Below are 6,015 nucleotides of genomic sequence, written 5' to 3' on the forward strand. Positions count from 1 at the left end.
GAAAGAGGGAGCTCTTCTTAATATTTTGACACCAAAATAATGTCGATACACCTTACCGACTGCGAGTAAAGCCACCCACGCTTTAACTTGACAGACTGTAGATAAATTTTTCTTATATAAGGTAGATTGAGCCCTTCTAAGAAATTCTACGGCATGCTTGAAATCATCTATGGTACCATAGCTTACAAGTAATTCCACGAGCTTGCCTTTGAGATTCTCTTCACAATCTTCAGCTGAGTTCCCCCTAGGTATTCAATTAAACCTCTTCCACGACTGCGGATTTTTGTGCTCCACCGCACTGTTGGCTAAGAGTTTACAACACAGCCTAACAGCAGAGGAATTCTGTTCTCATGAAAGTACTGAATTAGAGCCATGCACATCACCTGGCTCCTGAACATCACCTGGTGGATTAGCTAAAGCTATAAAAACCTCTAGCCTTACTCCCCTTCTTCCCTTGAATTTTAACCTAATGACGGTCTCAGGTCCCTGCAGGAGAGCATAGGAATCAAAATCGCATTCATACCTTTCACGGCTATGTATGCCTTTGGTGATTTTTTGTACGAAATCTTTCGTACAGAGCCACACACTTCCAAGCAATTAGCAATTAATTAAACTGCATCATACAGATTCCCATTTCAGCTATTGATACTATAATTCGAAGCATCTCCACACGCTTCTGGGTCCTTTGTCTTGCGTGTAAAACAAGTTAGCTTTTCTTCTAAAGTAACAACAAGATTACTGTCATTTGTATCAGATGTCTGCACTGCTCCTGGTTGGCTAGCTCATGACGAACCAACCATCTTTCTCAATAAATTAGAGGAAGATCTCTGATCGAAGCTTTCATTGTTTTTATTTATTTTCTGTGAGTCATCCATTTGGACCGAAAAGAAGCTAGGGAAATTTTCTTTTGCGTCCAATAACCTGGGTTAAGACATCTCCTCTGTGACCGCAACGTGTATTTCTCGGCTGAAGTGGGGTGTTTTTTGAAAAAATGTTCAGTAACAAAAATAACAAAATCCAACGATATGCAGATTAGCGGTAAGTCTAGCGTCATTTAAATTTGTTAGACTCAAATTTATTTTTCTCTTGAATAAAATACGTAATGTAAATTCCCTCTGCAAGGGATTTTAAATAATTCCAAAGAATTCCGTGTTGATACCAAAAACTTTAAAAACCATTATCGACAATATATGCTAGAACTAAAAATAGCAAATTGATTTTGATAAAAGATGCGTGGAGTTTCTAACTCTACATCCTTATATTCTCACCCATCATCCCAAAAGAAACTTAAAAAGAGAAACGAAACGAAACTTTCGCATTAATTATTTAGAACTCGAAATATAATTCAAGGCTTATTTCACAAAGTCTAAAAATGAGCCTAGCTTCATCAGGTTGCTTAGTTCATAGAGAAGAAAATTACAATTCTGCGTTACTTCTAGCAGAGTTGGGTTCACAATTTTTTTCCAATAGTTTCATTAAAAACAGCAACTGATAATTGTATTTCTAAACATTTGTTCAAGTTTATCAATTCTTTGAGTTAAAAACTTAATTTTATTAAGTTTTTAAAAATATACATACTAATAATATCCGCATGATATTTTCTATGACTAATGACATTTTGAAAGAAGATTTGCTATGAATATCCAATTATTTGACTGAAATACCTAAATTCATTAATTTTATTAAGAAAACTTAATTTCACTAAGTGTTTATGAATATATATACTTATAATATCCGCATTAAATCTATACTTAATTATTTAAAGTGGCAGCCTTACACGCGCGACAGCATGCGGGAAGTATTGCATTGCTAATTAATAATATGGACATATAAAACAAGGTTACTCTGATTTTAATTTTAAATTGTATAGTTTATTTATTTAAAAAGTATCATTAGATGGGAAATTTAATATAATTAAATTTTGAATGCCTAGTTCTCGCATATTTTTTAAGGCAAATTGTTTTATTTTCCTCATAGAATTATTTGGCAAGAGGCTCGACAAATTAGGAAGCTGCCTCAAAAATATTGAGTGTTCAATCCTTTTTCGGAATATTTTAATTTCGCAGGATTTAAAATTGACTTTATTATTCACTAAAACAGTTAAATTTCAAATATGTATCAGTATCCAAGTAATAAATTTTATTGTTTAATTTCGACATTTTTAATTCTGATATTTTTTTAAAAATAAAATTTTTCTCCGCTCATGTAGACTTTAAGTTAAAGTTTATAATTTTTAAGATATCTTATTAACAAATACTTATCCTTCAACGTTTCCAGTTTCTGGTCAGAAAATTTTAAGCTTCATTTTGAATCTGCTAAATTTTTATTTTTTAAGTATAAAACTATTAATTTAAAACAAAAGAGTTCAAATTTATAGTGTTTAAAATCTGTGAACTAAAAAATTTTAAAACGATATAGCCTAAGCCATAGCAGAAAATTTATTTATTCAATCTTTTAGTTGAAAATATTAAAATCCTATTATACTGTACTGATGTAAAGGAGGGGAGCTCAAGCATTGAAAGTTGAATTTCTCAATTTTCTGTGCTAGTGAAAAAAACTCAGTGGAATTTTTTCAAAGTGAAAAAAAAAGTTTTAGGGTAGCCGGCAAGCTTTTAAAACTTAAAAAAATTCTCTTTGCTTTATTGGTAGAATTTTGAAATTTGTTCTGAAATTTGACCTGTTTTTCTATTTTTAATTAGGCGTAACTGATATATTAATAATATAATAATTATAATAATGATAAATTGTTTAAACAATTTATGCGAACATCACATTATCAGATCAAATGGTCTTTTATGTGCCAGAAACAATTTACATTTTAAAAACCGTAAAAAAATCATAATTAGCGCTAAAAACTCGCAAAATCCATTTTCTTACTTATGGTGATTTTTTAGGAGCCTATAAAACAGACTTATGGTGTTGGTATTAGAAAAGCGATAGTTTATTCGCATTCTATGACTAATTCTGAAGAGAAATGTTCAGTTTGAACTGGATTGAGATATATCTGATATTCGTTTTAAATGAATAATTATTTGAAGAAAAGTATTCAAGCATCATGCTAAGAAGAATAATTTCTTTGTGGCACAAATTCATTTTCTTGCCTCAAGAACATTAAAATTTTATAATGGAATAAATTAACGCAATAGTTCATTGCTTGGGTAAATACATTATTCAAATATTTTTCCTGATTCTATTATTTTCCTAATTCGAAAAAATCGGTCCCCTGTAAAAAGAAAATACTTGCTTCTCAAAAGTATAATATTTTTTTCAGTTTACTTGTTGGTCTGTCGCCATTTAAGTTTAGTAGCTTTCGCAGATATTTTTTTTGTTTGTATTTTTATCCTTAAATCTAATAAAACATAAAAAAGTGATTTTTTGTCAGTCTGATCAAACCACGAACATCTGGCAACATGTAAACTAGAGTTCACTCATTTTAAAGAAGATGAAATTATAGGTTAACAAATGTGTATCCCTTATATTTTGGTTTCTTTTTATCAATGAAAAAGGAAGTTCATCTTTTTGTTTAATTCCAAGATATCTCTCCTAGAAAGTTTCTTCTTTTTCCCCGTGAAGGACTTGAACAAGTCCCTGTTCTTTTGGCTCTCTTATGATTTCCCTTTTTTTACAAAAGCTTCCTTTTTTGCAAACAATGTCATATTTTGTACGTAGACTTTTCTTCAACCAATCCTTGCTGTCAATGTTTTTGATATGCTGCTTGTCAATCTCTTCCAATTGCTTCAATACTGCGTTTTATAGTTAAGCTGGCTCTACTAAGGCCCTTCTGCAAGTAGTTTTGATCGAAAGTAATTATACTGAGTCTGAAACCACAGAAAACGTTTCGTTTTTAGGCTTCTCTACAGCTACCCTGCAATTCCTAAGACGGCATCCAAAAATATCACGATTCTCCAATAGTTCTGGGTCAATCGTATCGATTCCAGCTTCTCGTAGAAAATACTTGAATTCTTCTTTAACGGGGGAACCTGATAATGCGTCAGACTTTTTGAGATCAGTTGAAACCATAAGTATATAATTCTTTTCCATTTTAGAAATCTTGAGGTTGAACTGTACCAATACATCTGTAGATTAAGAATTATATTAATATGTTCAATAATGATTATAGCTGTGGAATTTTTCTGGGAAAAATGAAAGAAGTTAGGCAACCTCCAAATCCTCTTCCTTTTCTTTCGTTTTTCTTTTACAAGGCTTTAGTTTATTATCCGTTTATTTTTTTTTGCTGTAAAAAGCAGAGTTGTGAAGGCAACCTCTAAATCCTATTCCCTCTTAATTTTTTTATTTTTATTTTTCCTTTTTTTACATCATCTTTATTTTATTGACTAACATTAATTTTTCGTATCTACTACTTTATTCTATGATTATTATGAATCTTATTGCTAGAAATAGTGTTATTCGCCAAGTTTGAGAGGAAAGTTTTCGTGGGGTTTGTTGTTTTTAGATTATATTGTCATTTTCTGACTAGTTGATTGAACACTCAATATTTAAACTACTTAAACTAGTCTTCCTCTGAAACTTCCTGTTGTTCGGGCAAATGCTTGTTTCTTTTCACAGTTTTACTACAGAACTTCATCGTGTGTCTTCTTAAGTAACAATATTCACAAGCCTTTTTCCATTTATATAACTTGATTAGTATCCTCTAGTATATATTTTAAGTAAAACATTTTAGCATGACGTGGTCCTTCAAATCGGTGCACGCTAAAATTAGGTTTTGAAGAAACATATTCTGTGGCCAATTCTTCCAAAGGCCCCTTGGCGTAGTTTAAATCTTCTACTTCTCCCTTGGGCTTGATGGTGGAGTCATATATTTGCCCTTGGGGAAGATTAATCAAAATGATTGACTCAGCCATCCTGTAAAGGAAATGTTTATATTATTAATGATAGATTAGTCATGATAACTCGTAAGCAACCTTTCATTTATCAACATGTTTTTGGAAACGTTTTCCGTCTACGGTTTCTAGGATCACGGTTTGTTTATCTAATAAGTCTATTATTTTATAGGGACCGTTGCTCTTGCAGCGTAGTTTATTATTTTTTGTTTCTCTGTTTACGTATACACAGTCCCCTACATTTCCCTTGAAAAGTTTTACTTTTCGATCGTATAATTGCTTTGCCTTCTGTTTTGCTTGAATCATATTATTTGCAGCTATAACTTTGATTTCTGTTAATCTAGTTATTTACTCTGTTAAATATGACATGTAGGTTTCCAGACTTTCGTAGATGTGAAATGAACTAGGTTTCAGCACAGTTTTTTCGAAAATTAATTCAAACGGTGTGAATTTTGTTGCTTCATGAATTAAAGTGTTGTAGGAAAACATAGAAAATGATAATAATTTGGCCCAATCATCATAATTATCGGCGTAGGCTCTTCTGTAATCAACTAATACTGTGTGACTTCGCTCTAAAGAACCATTCGATTGCGGGTGGTATTCGGAAGTGGTTATTTGTCTGATTCCAAATATTGTAGATAATTTTCTCAGAAGAGTGCTTATAAAAGTTCTGCCCCGATCTGTTAATATGGCTTTTGGTGCTCCATATTATGAAAATAGGTTTTTGGATGACGCATTAGCTATTGTTGTTGCAGTTATATCTGGTGTTGCCACGGCGATGCAATATTTTGATAAGTTGTCCTGCATAGTGAGGATATGTAGATTTCTATCCGAGTTGCTGGGTAATGGGCCTACAGTGTCAAGAGATACCTTGTCGAATGTGTCTAGACTTGCTCTCTCATGTCTGGCCACATGAATTTGTCACGTATTCTTCTGCATGTTTTATTGACTCCCTTGTGATCTCCAATTTTGCTTTGGGGATTTTCGATTATTATTTCTTTGCGATCTTCTTCTGAAGGTATGATTATACAGCCATAACGAATTACAATTTCAATATCAATGTTGTCAAAAGTGCTTGTTATTAGATCTAGAATTTTACCTTTTGGCATTTCTTCTGTCAAATCTCCTTGAATTGAAATTTTGAATGATTCAATATTTTCTCGTACCAAGGGCA

The sequence above is a fragment of the Belonocnema kinseyi genome, chromosome 8 (assembly GCF_010883055.1).
Source record: "Belonocnema kinseyi isolate 2016_QV_RU_SX_M_011 chromosome 8, B_treatae_v1, whole genome shotgun sequence".
Lineage (NCBI taxonomy): Eukaryota > Metazoa > Arthropoda > Insecta > Hymenoptera > Cynipidae > Belonocnema > Belonocnema kinseyi.